Here is an 18,577-nt window from a genome sequence, read left to right on the forward strand (position 1 = left end):
ATATTAAATTGCTCTTGTGAGCCTTTCAAGCTGGATTTCTTTCCAGCCCACAGGAAATAACTGATAATACTTTTTCTTTTTTTTTTTTTCCTCAGAGAAGGAATGTGCTGTGGTAGAAATACAGTATGTAACATAAAGATTGATACATGTCCTTAAGTTAGAAAATTGCAAAGGTATTGACTTTCTCCAACTAAAATGAGAGTAGTGAAACAAGGGAAGATAATTGTGGCAGAGCCTAGTTGCCTCTTACTGTCATTGTTTTCTGTTCCTTAGAATATTGCCAAACTTAAAATATTTGAGGTGAACTTTCAGTGCTGAGTATATTATTCAGATTTGCCTCCACAGGCAAGTTCAGTCATAGCAGTTCACTTTTCCTTTGGCATCTTTTAAATTTTGAGAACTTTGTGCTTTAACTATAACCTTTTTCTTCTCTAAAGAAAATCTTCATTTGTGCAGTCAGCTGGCTGATTCAATCTCCAGCTGAAGAATGATCACGAGATGAGTGTATGTTCAGTCCTGTTTCTGATTCAGTCCTGTTTCTGATGGGTTTTAAAAAGCGCCGACAGCTTTAGTTAAACACAGCAGTGGTTTTCTGTATGGGGCTCTTTGTCTCTGTACAGGATTCCTGTGCAGGAGGTCCTGTGAGAAAAAGCTCTATCAGGCATTGGAAAGAAAAGAAATTTTATTTTAAGACTTTAAGGAACGAAAAGATCTTGCAAGAAATAGCATAGGGGGATGCTTAAATTCTCTGGGTAACCAGGAGAAAGGTAGAACAGGAGTAATGTTAATTTAGAGTATTTTGGGCAAGTCATGATCTTTCTTGAAGATTTTGGTATAAGTGATGTTCCTAATTTTTCTTAAATACAATGCTTTTTTTTAATTACCAAACAGGTTACCAAGTACTTTCATAGTCTCATTATTATTTCCAATAACTTGCTTGTATTAGTAATCAGTTGAAGCAAATTTTTAAATAAACAATGATTAACATTTGTGAATTCTTATCCCTGTAAGCTCCACACCCAACAAAAGCAAAATGTGAGATAGATATACATCTAATAAGTTGATATTCCTGTATTTAAAGCAGCCAGAAGCATCATTTCTCTGTAGGTGATGACATGAGATGGGTGGGTTTCCCCACCTGCTTTACAAACCCGCTGTGGATGGAAGGGGGTTTCTGGAAATGCCTGTATCCTCATCAGGTGTGATGAGTGCCCACTCCTGGGCATCCCATGGCCAGCAGGTTGGAGTCCCAGGAGATAACCCACACACCCACATTGCTTGGAACTGGAACCAGTGCCTGTTAAACTGGCTGGGAAAAGGTGCTGCTTTTAACAGGGAAGTTTCAAGACACCTCTGTCTTTAATTTTTCCTTTACATTGAACCTCAGGATCACAGAACTATGAAATGAGTTGGGTTGGGAGGGACCTTAAAGCCTGTCCAGTTCCACTCCCTGCCTTGGGCAGGGACACCTTTCTCTATGCCAGGCTGCTCCAAGCCCTGTCCAACCTGGCCTTGGGCACTGCCAGGGATGGGGCAGCCACAGCTTCTCTGGGCACCCTGTGCCAGGGCCCCACCACCCTCACAGGGAAGAATTTCTTATCAATATCCCATCTATCCCTGCCCTCTGTCAGTGTGAAGCCATTCCCCCTTTTCCTGTCACTTCTCTGTCTTCAGGTAGCCTTAGATGGGGGACATTGGCTTTTAAGAAACCCAGTTCAGATGCTGAGTAAAACCTCAGCAGTTCTGAGGTCATTGTCTCCCTTGTCTCACATTTTCAAAGACTTCAGGCACTTCCAGCCCAATGTGTCTCTCAGGGGATTGCAGCAATTCTTGAGACAGGTAGCAGACTAGGAAAAGGTGGAATAATGCTAAAGGAAAGTATTGGAGCCCTTTTGCAGGTGTATCTGTTATTCTTTGATTAAACCTAGGCATGTGATGCTCAGGATATGATTCTTACATTTTGTTGAAGGTTTTAATTTTGTTTTGTTTTATGGGAGGGAACTGCTTCTGCTCTGTGAAAACTCCAGAGCGCACACTGTTGTTGAAAAGTAAGTTTTAAGGACGTGTTGTTTTCTGTGTAAATGTGGAGCTGCTGGTCACAGGCACACAGACTGCCTGAAATTCATTATTTCATGCAGCACTACTACAAATACTGCTTATAGGATAGTAGTTTAAAGAAAGTGCAGTGGATCTTTCTCCCACTTCCAGATATGGTTTAGCAGCCTGACATGATCAGTCAGTACCATGTGACCACTCAGCTGTGTTTGGAAGAGCCTCACAAATCACAGGCAAGTTTAGGGCTCCTGAGCTGGTTGGTGTAATCAGGATATGCATCTGTAAAAATGGTTTTATACAGCCTGGATTCAAGCAATTACCTGGCCTCTCTGCTCTTTTTTTTAAATTTTTTTTTAAATTTTTATTTCAGTATTATTGGACAAGGAAATAGTGTCCACAAAATTCAGATTTAGTAAACTGCCTACAATAAATGATCATTTAAAAAGGCATGAAAGACTAAAGAATTTTAAGTGCATGTAGATTTAATTGTAATGGCTGTACCATGTATTATTTTCAGACTGTGGAATGAGGCACAGGGACTGACATAACTTGCTCTGAGCATTCCCTGGATTAAAAATTCTTGCTGTTTGTGTTCTGTCATGAAATGGTTGGCATCCCAACAGTCGTGACAAGTGTATATGTTGGCAAGGAATTAAAAATGGTGGTGCCTCTGAAGTTTAGCAGGAGGTTTCCTGCTTGGGGATGGCAGGCAGTTGTAGCTGTTACAAATGCCATTCCCTTGTCTGCATTGCAGCTCATTTCTGAAACAAAGCAAGCTTGGGAACATGTTCCACTTTGTAATAGGAACTGCTACATTTGGTTTTCTTTGAGTCTTCTCTGACACTGGAGTCTTCATGTGCCCACTTCTCTTTTTTTTGTTGTTGTTTTGTTAATAAATCAAATCTGACTACAAAATCTCTCTGCCTCTAAACCACAGTAAGGGCTGCTTGAAAAAGCGTGAGCCTCCCAAATTTTTTACCCTCAAGAGGAAATAACTGATTTTTTTGTTTGTCTTTGATCCAGTCTCATCAATGCAATTTTCCTTCTTCAAACAATTGAGCCTGCAGTTCATTATAGTGCAAGACCGGAACCCTTCTATTACCTTATTTTTAGCAACAATTAAATCGAGCCTTAAAATTGAATTTGCAAAAAGAAACGCCTGTGCCAGTCCCAAATCTTAGAGCTCAGCTCTTAAAATTTGAATCTCAGCACTTTTCTCTCCTGGGTGTGTCATTTGGTGGTGTGGCTTGGTGGTATCTGTGGCCAAATGAAGCATACAGTGACCCCGCAGAACAATTTAAATTCTGACATCCTCATTTGCAGAATTTACACTTGCTCTGATAAAGCACTTTAAGGAGTTTTTACTCCTTTGAAGTGTAGCCCTGTTGTGCTTGTGTCCATGACCTGTGCCTCTTTGGGTGTGGCACCACCTGGATGTGCCACCTCTCCTGGGAATCCTTTCTGGCCTCCTCCAGCCCCGAGCTGAGGCTGCGGAGTCAGAGAGCACCAGGATGCCCCAGGCAGGTGCATCTGTGCTGGAGACTCAGTGGAGCTTCTCAGCCTGGACAGTGAGGAGCTCTCACCTTCCAAGCCCCCTCCCAGCATCAAGGACACGGGGTGCTCTTGGGGTTGAGCATCTTCCCAGAACACAGCCTCTGACTATTTTTCAGAGCTTACGTACGTGATTAAAATGTAACTTCCCTTCAGCTTATGGAGCTTAGAAGCTCTTAGAGGCATGAATTGATGGAGAGACAGGTTGTCTCTGCTGTGGAGTCAAGGAGCTGTGCTACAGAAGAGAGAAGTTGTTCTGCCAGGTGATTTATTAGGGCCAAGCATTGCCTCCAGAATTTTTCAAGCAAGAATGTTTATCTGCAGTTGGGACTGATTGACACCATTGCTTCTTCATAGGACACTTACCATTAGAGAATGTTGTAGTTTTCCTAAAGATGGCTGTTAGAAGTCTAGGAAAACTGACACCATTGCTTCTTCATAGAAGCATCTCTCATTAGAGAATGTTGTAGTTTTCCTAAAGATGGCTGTTAGAAGTCTAGGAAAAGAAATTTGCTACTTGGGCAGGATGGAGGTGAGGAGATTTGGAAGTGTCTGCCAAACATGTAAGAGCAAACTCCTGTCACAGTGACTGTGGGAGCCCAACTGGAACTTAGAAAGAGGAGCATAGTTTGAAACACTGGATATTTTACTGTTGTTGTACACGACTGAGATATCCCCATGTTATGGGTAGTAAAGCTCTCTGAGTAATGAAGTTTGCTGCAAAATGTGGAGCCCTCATGTTATTTACCTAGCATAGTGTGCATGCAGGCATGGTTAGCATCAGGCAGGCTGAGAGATCCACAAAGAGAAAAAAAATCTGATTAATGGCACCTAGAAAAGGGCAGAGTAACCCCCTGCAAGGAACCAGACCCCTCAGAATGCAAAACTGCCAGACCAAGATTTCAGGCCCAAGTGGAAGAGCTGTGTCTGTGTAAGAGCCTAACAAAGGGGATAAAAATGACAAGATGAAGGTAGAGCTTTCTTACACTTTCACCAGACAAAATGAAAGAGTGAAATAAAATAGCCAGAAATTGAATACACAAACCCCAAAACAGCTGGGAAAAATATTTGAGGAAAATGTACAGGAGATAGCAGAGGAATACTTTTCTCTAAATCCCAAAAGCAAGAAGCAGAGAAGAGGATAGATGCTTGCATTGTGTGGTGGAAAATTCTGGCATGCACATGTACATTAGAGACATAAAAGATCTCCTAATTAGAGACAGGATCATTTGTGGGACATGTGATTCCAGTTTACAGGAGAATTGCTGAGAAAAAAAAAAACATCTAACCCTAAAGGAATGAATCAAAGAATAAGAGCAGCTGAACTATCCAGGAAAAGGAGCAAAACAACGGCCACTTTTGCAGGACACAGCACAGTCCAGGAGAGAGGGAATAGAGGGATGAACCTGTGAGCAATGCTCAAAAGTGGAGATTTGGGACTGGTGGGAAGGGAGCCACGAGGATTTATTTAGTTCAGCAGTGGTGCCGTGTCTGGCTGAGCAGACTCCCCCCTCCTCATCAGGGAGGCAGAAAGGAAACCACAGGGCAGTGACTGGGCATCAGTGAGGTGGACAAAGCAATGGGCTGTTCTGGAGCTCAGCATGTCTGAAGGAAAATGGAATCAAAGAGCCAGCCTTTAGGGGGTCTCTGGGTTAGCAATCTCCAGTTAGCCACCAAATGTTTGCATGGAAAGCACAACTGTCAGAAGGAAAGTTGGGGTGATCCATTTGCATTTCCGAGAGAGGAGGAGGAGGAAGATGAGGTTTGAAAGAGGCACCAGGAAGTCAATCTGTCTGAGCGTGACCTGAATGTTACCCCAGTTTTTTGTGCTCCTCTACGCCGTTCTCTAAAGAAAAGCCAATTATATTTCAGAAGAATAGGGGCCTCTCATGTTGTTATTCATCATGTGGCACATGAAACACCAACACTAACTCTGAAACTGCGAGTTAACCTTGTCCTTTCATCACGTATGGTCATCTCATCACTAGGCTGGTGACTGCTCAAAGCTGCCTGAAAGTGGTTGAGCCCCAGACAACTAAACTTTTATACATCAGTACAAAAGCAGCAAAGAAGATGAGAAGGAAAACTGATTGTCCCCAGGGACACAGCATAGTGGTTTGGGTAGTCCTGCTTAGAAAGTCACTTGTGGCTTTTATAATGAGGAACTTAAGGTTTGAATTTTCAGACTTATTAGCTGTACATTTGTTTGTTTTTTATTAACTTAATATACTATGTGCCACATTTTCCTTGGGGTATTGAGTCAAGTGATGGATTCATCCAGTTTAGCTCTAAATGCATGGGCTCTCTTTTTCATAAAACTTTGAAAAGATTTGGGTCTCATATTTCCTGAAGGATTTTATTTTATGCCTGTATATTTTGGTACAGCAGCTAATGTTTTCTGTCCTGTTTCTTTTCTGACAATATGTGCTTCTGGCTAATGTAGAGAGGGAATGTAGTTTTTGTTTGTTCTCTTTCTTGACCCGTGAGAATTAGAGTTGTCTTCTTCTATGAGCAGACAGAGTTAAACCACTTTAGTCTACAAAAGAATCACTGGAAGTTTCCAATCCCCTCGCTCTCTGCTTCAATGGAAAGAAAAACAGGTTTTAAAAAGTCTGAGAAAGATATGGCTATTAAACTAATCCAGTGTACTTCATCTAGCTGCTAAAAATCTTGACTCTTAACAGTGATTAAATATAATTGCATCAGTAAAGGTGGTGTAAAAAAAACCCTGGCTTTCATTAGCAGCTATCTTTAGGAAACCATGGTCCCTTGACTTAAAAAGTTATGTGTAACATCGCTGTTTTATTTTGGGAGTACTTCAAAGGTTTCTTAAACACAGGGTTATGTAGAAAAAATAAATAAACCCCAGCAGAACAAATACACAATTCTGAAGTATTCTTCTGTATTTCAATATATATCTGCAGTGCATGCTATTTATTATAAAAGAAAATTTGGCATAAAACTGAAAAATTAGTGGATAAATATTGAACCATCTTAAAGATCTAATAAAATAATAGAGATATTCCAAAGAAAAAATAAATTAACAAATGACCACCTATGTGCAGGATAAAATTGTCATAGGATGGAATGGAAGCATTCCTAGTAATTTAAATTAAATTCTTTTTTTTTTACTACTCTTCAGTTTGGAAGGGAATCTGTTCACTGTTTTAAGAGCTGAAAAACAATGTTGCTAAACTTTTTATCTTATTTTCATAAATTTAAAATCTGAGCTGTGTCAGAGCCTTAACACTGCACAATCTTTATAGAGAATTTAAAATTTCTCCAAGTTATGTGATCTGAAAAAGCTCTTCCTAGACAGTCAGATGTTAAAAAATTCAGCAGTTTTGGTATAATGCAGAACACCACATGCTGCTCTGTATCCTTGGGCTGAACTGGATATTTGCACTTTTGTGTTTGTTTTGTAGATTATGAAAAATTGTGTAAACTGAAAGAGGACTGTAAAACCTCCTATGCTGAAACACCGAAAAATATAAAATAATCTAGTTTTTACATAGCTTTGTCATTGCCAATGTTAAATGTTGCTGCAGGTATTTACTGCAAGAACCTGAGTTACTGCAAAGACAAAAGTACAACGTGAGCCTTGTTTTCTTAGATAAATCATATACTCCCAATGTGTTTGAGGGGAATAATTGTCCATTTTTTTTGTGGTTATTCAGGTGAAGGGATAATTCTGAAGCAGAGAATGCTGTTGATAATGTTTCCACTGGGATACTCACTAAAAATGTATTTAGCTGTCTCCATAAACAAAGTATAAGCAAAGTTTAAGTCCAGATCATGACTGGCCCATGGTGAGATGCTGAACTAAATGCTGATGTGTCTTCTCCACATACTTTTTGCTTTTAAGTTATTAGAGATATTAAACCCATTTAAAAATGTTAATATTTTAATATTAGGACATTTAATGAAAAATTCCAAACATAGACATATATAGGTAGATATGCACTAATACAAAAAAAGATCATGTGAATGATGAAAAATCAACCTCTTGTGAATTCATTATTTCTATTCAGTTTAACTATTTGCCTCTTATTTTGAGAATCCAAATGGGGAAAAATATTTTTATAATTTGTGTTTGGCATTTTGGCCCTTGTGCAGTTTTGATTCACAAGTTGAAATCCTGTTTCCATGGAAATTAGCTGAATTTTTGATAAGCTTTGAATTTCTCCCACAAATTAAGGCAACTGGAGAACATCATTTGGGCTTATTCTGTCCTTAATGTCAGCTGTAATATTTTCCCTTTTATTCCATGTGAATGGGAGCTGTATTTTGGTGATGATTTAAGTCAAGATTCCCAAATGTTACTCCAACAAGTTCTCTTTTATCAAGAGAAACGAGGGTATTTGATAACATTGAGTTACTTTTTGTGTGACAGTGTCCACAGCTTCTTCAGCTGGAGCAGCAGATCTGCCCCTGCCCCTCGCCATAAACACCAGCAATGGGTGTAGCTTTTCTCTGATTGCTTTGAGAACAGCTGAAATAAAAATGAACACTAATTTTAGGAAGTTTAAAAAAATTAAATAAATAAAGCCTATAATATAAGCTTGATATATAGCTTGAAAGGAGGGTTTAGGCTAAACTTATTTTATTAGAATAGTCAGGAGAAGTGAAACTCCAAGCACCAGCTCGTTTTCCTGGCTTGAACTCATAACTGGAAGAGGTGGATGGGACAGGAATTGGCTGCTACGGGCAGGGTGGGACAAGAATGCCAACGTTTGCTGCTCTGCAAATGTCTGTCCCAGGCCTCAGCTGGGAGGGTGGCAGTGAAAGCAGACCCTTCCCTGCACTGGAAATGCCAGGTGATGGGCTTGAGCAATATTCACATTCTGAGTGTATTTCTGGCTTTCCTAATCTTTGATCCTGCCACTGAATCCGCGGGGGTGCAAAAATCCACCCACACAGATCCGATGTCAAAATCCTGGCCTTAATTATTTATGGTTTGGTTTGGACAAATTACTGTTCTCTGTGCAATAACCACAGTTATTACCAGAAATACTGGACAATCTAAAACATACAGATATGCATTGTGTAGGTGTGAACATTTATTTTTTTTATAAAGGTCATACCTGTATTCATGTATTTTGACTTTTAGCTGAAATTCTCATTTCTGAGTCTTGCCCTGTGCTGCTTCTTACCGAACCAGACTGACCTGGATATATGGCAATTAATTCTCAGAAAAAAGGAGTTCAAAATGTTTATAATCTGAAAGCCAGCTTAGAAAAAAAAGAACATCCAGCTTTATACATCTTGCACCAAATTCCTACTGATTTGTTATACTGCAGATGGACTGTACTGGTTTTCTGCACTAAAGAGGCATCCCCTTCTTAACTGTCTCTGGGCTCTATTCATTATTCCAATCATCTCAAGTTAGACCATTTTAATCTGCGTATAAACAGAAAAGGAATCTCGTAGGAAGAAAACCCCTTAAAACAGGAATAGTAAATTCCACAAAAGAAAACTAAAATCAGAATTTCCCAGGAAAATCAGACATGCCAGAGCCACTGCAGAGCTTGGCAATGCCAGTCAGCACCATTCTTTAATTAAGTAAGGAAAACTTTGTGGATTTTCTGTGTTTCCCAAAGTCTTTCCTTCTTTTCATCTTACTTTTTCCTGAATTTTTAATCATAAGTTAATGCTGATATAATTGCTGACATAATGCTTACAAATAGGTTCCCAGCAGTTGAATGTTGCTTTAAATTTGGATATTTTTTTTCTTTTGTTTTTTCCTTACTAGAACTGTATATAAAAATATGCTCTCTTCAAAAGTGCATGGGTAGGACATGGCAGGCCTGGTCATTTCACTTCTTGCATGTTCTCAGTTGGAAGTCAACTGAAAATCAGCAGAAGCTCCCAGGCAATTCCTGTGCCTGCTTAGAATTGTTCAAAACTGACTTTTGTTTAAAGTTAAAAATCTGTACCCCATTTTTCAATGAGGTGCCAGCCAGGTGCTCTAAAACATGTTCCTAATTATTTGCTTTTGATTTGATGAGAGTGTAGCACTAGTTTTGATTTTCAAGTTCATCTATGCTTTTAGATCCAAGATACCAGTGGAGTGTATTATGGATATGGATTGCAGTTCCAGTCTCAGAGTGTCTGAAGCAGTTCCTAGAGTCACAGGAAATATTTGTTTTACACATGTTATTATTGAAGAAAACCCAATGGCAATAAAAGTATTCCAGAATGAAAAAAACTTTCTAGTAAAAATCAACTTTGTGTGAGTGGCCTATCTGAAAATGCTAGAACCTCACAAAGCACAGCATATCTGTCTCACCAGGAGTGGTATACTTGCTTTTCACTAAAGAGTGCAGTTTTCAAAAATTAAATACAGCATTAGCATATTACAGGTTGTTAAATAATCCAAAAGACCTTTTCCAGTTGGGTACAGTTTGTTTTTCCAAGTCGTGGTTGTGTCTGGTGCTTCTTCCAAAAAAATGTTCTCAAGCCTTCAGAGCTGCACCTTTCAGAGCTTTGGTTCTCTGCAGCTGGTGTTGGAATGAATTGTTTTCTAAGCCTGAACTCAGCCTCTTGAGGGGTTCCTCTGTCTCCTCCTGATTGAACAGAATTGTAAGCTAAGGCTGAGGGTCCATGTAAGGCCTTTACTGTTGAGAAGCCGGTTTCACAACAGAAAATAATTTTACATTTAATATATTTGTATAGTTTTGTTTAGGACTTTTTTTCCTGCAGAGTTACCAGATTCTAGCGTGGCTTGTATGGATATTGTGATTTTTTTTTAAAGATTGTGAGCCAAAGTTTAAAAATCACTGGTCATTCTGGAAATGACAGTGTTGAAGAGCTAATCTAGAAAACTGGCTGATAGCCCTTTCAAAGGTTTCAAAGCATTCAGCTTTGTGCAGGAGATCCACCTATTAAAGTGTCTCAGGCTGGGATACAAAAGCCCAAACTTACCACCCTTCAGTCTTTGACCTACTTCAATTTTTATAAGAAATTGCTATAAATATCTACTTGCCAATTAATACAAAGCAATATCTGGTAGTTTCCCACAGTAGAAAATTGTCTGCACAGATATATCCATATGGGAAGCAGGGATGTGATACAAACAAGAACTGTGTTTCATCTTTCAAGCTACAATTAGATTGTGGCTTTTCAAAATCTGCAGATTTTCTCTGTAAATTAATCTTCCAGTGTCTTTTGTTGCTGTCTTTCAAGTTCTATCGGCTTCCAGCTAGAAAGCTAATGATAAAGCATCAGAATTGCACCCTTTTAAAAGAAGAAAAGCAGGGTAGGCATCTGTAATAGTAGTGTAATGACACCAAATCTGCACGTACAGTTTAGAATTATTTGCCTACATGCTCCTTCATTGGCACACAGACGTTTTCTTCAGCGCTTTATCTGTGTTTGATGGTTTGCAGCACCAGTCTGGCATCATCAGACATCTAGCTGCCAGCATTTCAGAGATTTTTTCCACAGAGCCATAAAATTGCACCTTCCTCGTTGAATCTAAAATCCAGCCCACCTGTAATAACAGAGCGGTGGAACAGTGTGGATCTCTCCTGGATGTCTGCAGTGCAGTGAGCTGGGGTGGCTTGCCTTCACACTGGAGTAAAGGTCGTGTCCTAATGCTGTGCCTTCCTGTTTAAAATGAATGGCTTGTAAATGTTTATCTCAGCTAGAAGTGAGAACGTGGTCTACATCTGTGCTCTCCAATTCCCCTTGGAGAAACCCTGTGCAGTGAAACAGCTGCATATCCCTTCACGTCCTTCTCTTGTGTTAAACATGCACATCTCTGCCTTCAGCTCTTTGCCAGGTTTCCCCCTGCTCATGTTTGGATTCCAGGTTGAAGCTTGAGGTAGCTTTGTCTGGATTTATAGTGGGTTACATCGTTTTCTCCAGGAAAGAGGGAGCAAAAGGGATCAGCCCTGTGCAGACGGACTCACAGTCCATGCAGTGTCATGCAGGGTAGAGTTTCTTTGGTTCTGCCAATAGGTATTGCAGTGTAAAATGTCTGGAGGCTAGTTGGGGCTGCTTCTCTAGAGACAGGACCAAAGTATACAGTATACTGGCTTTCATTTTGCTGTTTTTGGACCGTCAGGGCTGCTTTCCATTTCCTACAATGTTCCAATATAACCAAGGCACATGTGCTCGGTAATGGAGGCTTCTGAGACCTGGGGCTTCTGTAAAAAGGAAAAGAGCAAAGTAGTATTTATACAGTATAATATTTTGATTCGCTAATGGGCTGTGAGGTGGGTGTTATCACGAACTACTGTGCGGCAAGAAAGGTTCCTAAAACACGTATCAGCTTACTCCATCTCCAAACCATTGCAGATAACACAGTGTTTAGTTTCTAATTAGACTTGTGCTAATTCTCGTGAGCAGTGCGAGTGATTGACGTGCTGCATTTTAGTGGCAAGTAGCAGAGCAGCTGAGTGGAGCTCAGTGATGAAGCCAGCATCCAGCTGCTGAGGAAAGCACACTGCTCCCAGAGAGTGATTTGCAGGATGCACACACGCTGATTGGTGTGGCCTTGCTCCGAGGGGAAGGAGGAAATAAAGGCACATAGTCTTCAATTAGACTAATGATATTCTGGTCCTAAAAGGATTAGGAAGCATCTAACTGAAAATAAAAGTCCAATGTGTAATAGTTCACAAATCATGTATTTACTTTGGATAGTATTTTTCACTGTTTCTTAGGAGAGGATGGACTTTATTCTTTTTCCATGCCTCAGTCTCCTGTATTTAAAACACAGATGGTTCATCCTAAGTGCTGGTTTCTGTTCATGTAAGTAATAAGCGTGAGCTTCAAGGCAGAGCCTTGTGAACTGTTTCTTGATGGAACATGCCAGAGCAGCACAGGCATTTTATGTAACTAAAATGATTTCAGAATCGTTTTTGCCAGCACTTTCCTTTGTGGCCAGCTCAAGTCAATATATTTGGTAGTGCAGTTCCACTGTAGATACAAAAATAAAAATATGGATTTGATATAACAGTCTCATTGAGCTAGATTGGGTTACTGTAAGGAACATCTCCTAGCTTAAACCCTCTAGTCAGGTCCAAATCCCTTCAGTCAGATTCTTGATGTAAAGTTTGGCTTCTTCAAATCATCATCATCATTGCATTCAGCACTAACAAAGGCTGTGCCTGTGACTCTTGGATGTTATTCCTGTAGCATTTGATTTTTTCACAGCCTTTAAAGCCCCTGTGAGGCCAAGCAGGGCTGTTCCTTTGCTTTAGGGGCTTTTTGGGCCCCCCATACATGTGTTAAAGGAAAGGGCCTGGCTAAGGAGTGCCATTTTCTCAGGATGATCAAGCTGTGGCTTGCTGCAAATCCCATCTGCCCTCTCCACATGCAGCATTAGAGGCCCTTCCTGGAACAAGCTCCTCGGGGATTTACCTGCGTAGGATTTACCAGTACGGGGTCACTGGAGAGGCAGATGGGACACATGATGACAGACTTGGACCAGTTGCATTTGGCAGAGAAAACACCTATGGAGTAGGATAGTGACTTTATGGGTCAGAATTTCTTTTTAAGTGGTATTCTTTGTGGATCTCATCCCCCAGTCAAATAGCAGTGGTACCGTGCAGGGCTTAGATTTTCAGAATTGCCAGGTGGGCACTGCAGGCTGCAAAGAGTGTGTGTGTGCAAACCCTGGAACAGATAAAGGTGTTTTTTCCTGTCTGTGTGCTTCAGCCTGCCAGGGATACTTTTTTGCTGGCTGTGTAAGGAAAGGTCAGATTTTGCTTTGTCAGTTGATGTTTGGGTGAATTAAACCAGATTTGAAATCCACAACAATATCCCAAGTAATAAAACTTAATCTTGAAGTAAGAATTACACATTTGTCTTCTCCTTGAGAAAGGAAGGTGTAGGGCAACCCAGACTTTTCATACTGTTTTGTCTCTCTCAGAAAGTGCAAAAAGAAGGCTCTGGACTTTGCAAGAGCTTGGGAGGAAAAATCATGTGGTGTAAACGTTCACTTGACCCAATTATGGGCAACATGTTTTAAATATATGAACTTGTAAAGTGCTCATGCTTTTTCATACTGAGTAAAAATGTTCTGCTGCTTGCTGTGAAGATGAAACTTGTCTTGGACTTCACTGGCAGTGAAACCAGGCTTGCTACAGATCTGTGTTGTAGGTTCAGTCGTTTACTCATATTTCAGTTGTGTTTTTTTCCAGTTTTTCTTCCTCCACTGCCCTATTAAAGTACTGCAGATGCCTGGAGGGTCAGAGTCATTGAAAAGGTTTGAAGCACTAAAAAGAGAAATTTTGGGTCTTTTTTCTTAGTCAAACAGTTTTTATGTACCAAGTACAGTATTTTATGCTGCCCAAGGGAACAGATATCATTTGCTATACTTTTACACAAAAGCCATTTCTGGCTCTCCTTGAAGCCAGTGAGAGCATTCCACTTGCTTTCAGTGGGATGGATATCATTTGCTATACTTTAACACAAAAGCCATTCTGGCTCTCCTTGAAGCCAGTGAGAGCATTCCACTTGCTTTCAGTGGGAATGTGTAGCAACCCGAGATGCAGTTTCTGTCAGAGCAGGAGAAAGCTGAGAATCCATAGTACCATGCAAATGTAAAATGGAAGAACTTGGAGCCATATCATTTACACATTTCAGAGAGAAACTTTCTTGGGTTTGGAGGAAGAATCCCATAAACTTGTTACTCAGGCACTCTCACATCCAGAGAAATCCAGAGGAAGAGTCCAGAGGAAGAAGTGTGCAGGTGCCCCCCAGCCTGGTAGTGTTTTGTCTGAGTGTGTGTTAGAGCATGGGGAAGGAGTGACCACCTGCTTGTCCTGGGTGTTCCCTTCATTCTGCAGAGTGAACTGTCAGCTGCTGTTTGAATGTGCAATAATCACCAGGAAATCATAAATCTAGAGTAGTTCGTTGTGCAAAGCAGAGCTTGAAATGGAAGAATTCCAAGGAAGACATCTCTTTTTTAAAAAGAGAGTTTTCCCTGGGCTTTCCCTGCCACAAGCCAGCAGAAGTTTGGCTGCCCCAGAGCTGTTCCCTGTGCACCTGCTGCTCACTGTGCCTGAGCAGCCCTGAAAAGGGGAAGCCAGCACTGGGCTGTGTGGGTAAATGCACCTTCCAGACACCTGCATCAGCAGCAGGGCAGCAAAAAGAAATGTCTCGTGTTCCCTCCACATGAGATCAGCCTTAAAATTCTCCAGAACAATGAGGCATCTCTGCAGCTGTGGAGAGCCTGGGGTCTTGCCAGGCATTCTTGCTTTCTCAGCTTATTCTTGTTGCACCTTGATAGAGGTAAGAATTATTAGATCCTCAACTTTAGACTCCCTCTAGTTACTCAGTGCATGGAGTTTTCTTTATCTATAATTTTCCACTCTAGCCTTACAGTTTACTATAGGGAGATTATATATTACAGCTACTGGCAGAATTTGCCTACCAGGAAATGATGTTGTTTTGAGCTCCATGGGATGTTGCTGATGTGTAAATCATTTCATCTCACCCAAATAGTGACCACTCTGTCCTTTTTCACAATATACCTTGCCTTAAATTTTGGGTGGATTTTGGGTGATTAGGTTCAGCAATCTTCAGAGGGACCCAAAATATTTAGAAATTGCTTTTAGGGAAGATTAAATCTTCTAAAATCACATTGCCCCAAGTTTCAAAAATCTCAGGCTTGCCTCAATATTCATAAGAGACCCAAGCTCGGCGATATTTAATAAAAAATACCTTTATGGAAAATACTTTACATGTACAATAAATGCATTTTAGAACCTGTTTGAAATGGATGTGTAGAGCCCTATGTTCAGAGAAAGGCAAAAGCTTAGCAAACAGAAGTGTTTGAAACTGGGAACAAGTGTGTGGGTCTTTTGCTACTGGATCTGGATTTTAATTAGACCTCTGTGCTGCTGTCTGACCTGTGATGAGGTGACACATCAATCTGCCATGCAGTGGTCAGGACAGAATGGCAAGGAGAGGCAGAGACTGGGAGAACCAGCGCTTAGAGGAGACTTGGACTTGTGCCTGAAATGGCCCCTGGCAGTGTCAGGTTGGTGGGGCTGCCTGGAGAAAACTCCAAGATGAGCAGAATCAAGGAAAATACCAAAGAAGGAGAACTGAAGTATACTCTGGGCATTCTGTAATGTTTCTGTTCTCACCCAGCTCTATGTGAAGTTGCAATATATGTGTACTTACATTGATTTATCTTCATGTTAGGGTCAGTTGACCAACTCTTCCACAAAGGTAGAACACACATTTTCTTACCGGCCTCAAGAGAAAACAATTCTCTGGTGTTCATTCTGATGAATTTAGAAGAATTTCACAGGGCATTTTCCCATATTCTCTGCTTGTATGAAATGGTGCAGCATCACTTTACTCAGTGCAAGCTTATGCCAGTTTTTGTGGCAGGTGATACAGTCTTGATGACAAATCATTTGTCCCCAGTTCCTGAGTAACCAAGAGATGCAAATTTTTCCTTAGGTTTGGATTGTAGCTTTGCTGTAATGTGCACACTGTGGGTGAGCTGGCCTAAGCCAGTGAGGTGTCTGTGTACACAGATGTTGTACCTCAGCTAAAACAGATGAAGGGGAAGAAGGGGAGCAGGAGAGGGGTTGGCAAAGCAGCCACTAAATCCAGCAAAGCTTCAGGCACTGCCAGTAGTCTTGAGGGTGGTTCAGTTCAGGAGATTCAAAACAATTGCTAAAGGAGCAGTGCAAATATTTTCCATCCTTTCCTATGAAATGACATGGTTTGTTTGCTGTTGCTTGTTTACCTGTTCTGCATGGTATGTTGCATTTATCAGTCAAATAGACTGTAGGGGGTAACAATACTTTAGTAATGATGTTTTGACTTTTGCTGTGTTTATTCTGTGTTTTCTGACTAAATTCATACTCAGATGGCTTTTTCTTCTGCTCTTCCAGCATATCTGTCTCAGGCTGCCCCTAAAAAGAAAAAAGAAAAAGAAGTAATCTGGCAAAATGAACTCAGAACACACAAAGAGGAACCACTGGAGATTAATCTGCAAGGTACTCAGGTATTTGCACTTTCATATCCTACAGCAGTAATTGGTCCACACACATGGTATGTTCTGCAGTTCTTGTGCTTAACTCACACAGAGTGGGTGTCTTTATTATCTAAATAAACAAAAAGTCATGTGAAAGACGAAAGTTGTTTAGTCAGAATGCACCCATTCAACTTAAAGATGGAGGCATTAATTAGTTTAGGGGTTTCCCCCCTCCCCCCCCCTTTTTTTTTGTGAAGGCAGGGCACTCATTGGACCTAAGTAGCATTTATTGAACAGTAATGTGGGGAGGGAAGAGAACTTCAGTTATGAATTAAGTCTGAGTTATAGTGAGTCATAACTGACAACAAAACACCCAAGAAGAGAAATGAGACAGGATGAGATTAAATAAGACAAGCCATGAAAGAAGGGACAGATTTATGACTTATTGGCCTACAGATGGGATGAGAAGATATGAGTGGAGAATGAGATCATCAGGCAGAGTCTGCTAGGGGAAAAGGAGGGGGTTCACAGGACACATCCCAGTAGCCTCCTGTGCATAGTGGGAGGATTGATTTAAGCCACAGGAAAATCGGTATTAAAAATGATACAAAGATGGGTTAGATCCCAAACCTCAGAGGGGCTAGATTTTTCTCTCCCTACACTTAGAAAAACAAAGACACAACAGTTAGGGTGACTCTGAGCCTGCAACAGTATGTGCAGAGCACATAATCCAAGGGTAGTCTCACCTGGTTAAATCATATTGGCCTCCTTTCAAAGTTACCACTGCAGGGCTCTTTTCAGCAGTTTAAGAAAACTGCTGTATTGCTTAAAGACAGGAGGCAGAATTTTCACCTTCAGTCGAAACAATTCAACAGTTTCCTTAATTAAGATTGGTGGAATTGATTGCCAAGTGTGTTTGGGTGAAATTTCAGTTGGCCAAATGATAATCCATTTCAAGATTCAGTATCTTAAAGTTCTCACCTAAAAAATGAAAATATGACCTTGGCTGCCCACAAAGGCCTGTAGAAATCTGTGAAGTTGCTGTGTTACTGTAGCCATGACCCTTGCCCCTTTTCTAATTTTGTTCTTGTATCCTCTGCAGAGAGATGAGGAGAATCTGTTTGGAGAAATGCACTGAATTCTGCCTTTAGCTAAATCTGTAGAATCAGTTGGCAGCCTCTTGAAAAAAACTTTTCTGGTGGAATTTCTTCTTACATCTGATTCTGATAAGAGTGGGGAAGAGGCAAATGTGTGTTTGTCACAAATTCAATAATTTTTGCTCCATGATTCAGCTAAGAATATTCAGGACTCATCTGTGCATGTGGACAGGTTGAATTCAAAGTTATTAAACTTGGTAATGGATCACTAGAACTTGAGGTGATCAGTAGAGCAGTACTGATTTGGCTGGAAGTATGAAATTTCATTTGGAATATAATACTGAACTGCATTAAAAATTCACAAAACTTCTGTTATTCTTTAACTGTGTCTGGAGCTATTTAGTTTTGGGTGAAACTGAAAAAAATGGCTAGCTTTTTCCTTAGAAAGGTAAAGTTTAAAAATTGTGAAACTTTTTTGCTCAATTTGAGCCAATGGACTGAAACAGGATTTGGTTAAGCCTCAGTGTGCAATACTGTGAATTTTGTTTAATTATTGCTGATCATTTGCTCCACAGCAGTGTGCATGGAGTCAGAATTCCCTTCAGGAAGGGCTGGAACATCTGAGCTTGGTGCTGGGACTCATCCTGCAGCAGGAGGACTGTCCAGCTGCTCAGACTGGCACCTGTCCTCAGCCCTGTCTAAACCCAGATGCCTAAGGAAGTGTGTAAGGACAAGGAAATTGTAGATCATATTTCAGCTAAGTGATCTCTCGGTGCTCCCCCACCCCAGAGAAACATGCAGTCAGGCATAGTTTATTTCTCATTAGCAACTGAAGTGATTTCTGTTCTGTAAACTTGCCCGACCTCCCTCTGAGCCTTGCAGCCTCCCTCGCAAGGGGTCCTACAGCAGAACACACCTGTTGTGAAGA

At 40.7% G+C, this 18,577-nt stretch overlaps 1 long non-coding RNA gene across 1 annotated transcript in view; it reads left to right on the forward strand.

Annotated features, from left to right (window-relative positions):
* The window catches only part of LOC120501731, a 90,148-nt gene that overhangs the window by 22,428 nt on the left and 49,143 nt on the right, over positions 1-18,577 (forward strand). The window contains exon 4 of the long non-coding RNA XR_005627384.1: positions 16,470-16,582. This is a non-coding gene — a long non-coding RNA (uncharacterized LOC120501731). The remainder of the gene's footprint in view (positions 1-16,469; positions 16,583-18,577) is intronic.

This window comes from Passer montanus, unplaced genomic scaffold, assembly GCF_014805655.1.
Source record: "Passer montanus isolate IOZ18808 unplaced genomic scaffold, ASM1480565v1 scaffold20, whole genome shotgun sequence".
NCBI lineage: Eukaryota > Metazoa > Chordata > Aves > Passeriformes > Passeridae > Passer > Passer montanus.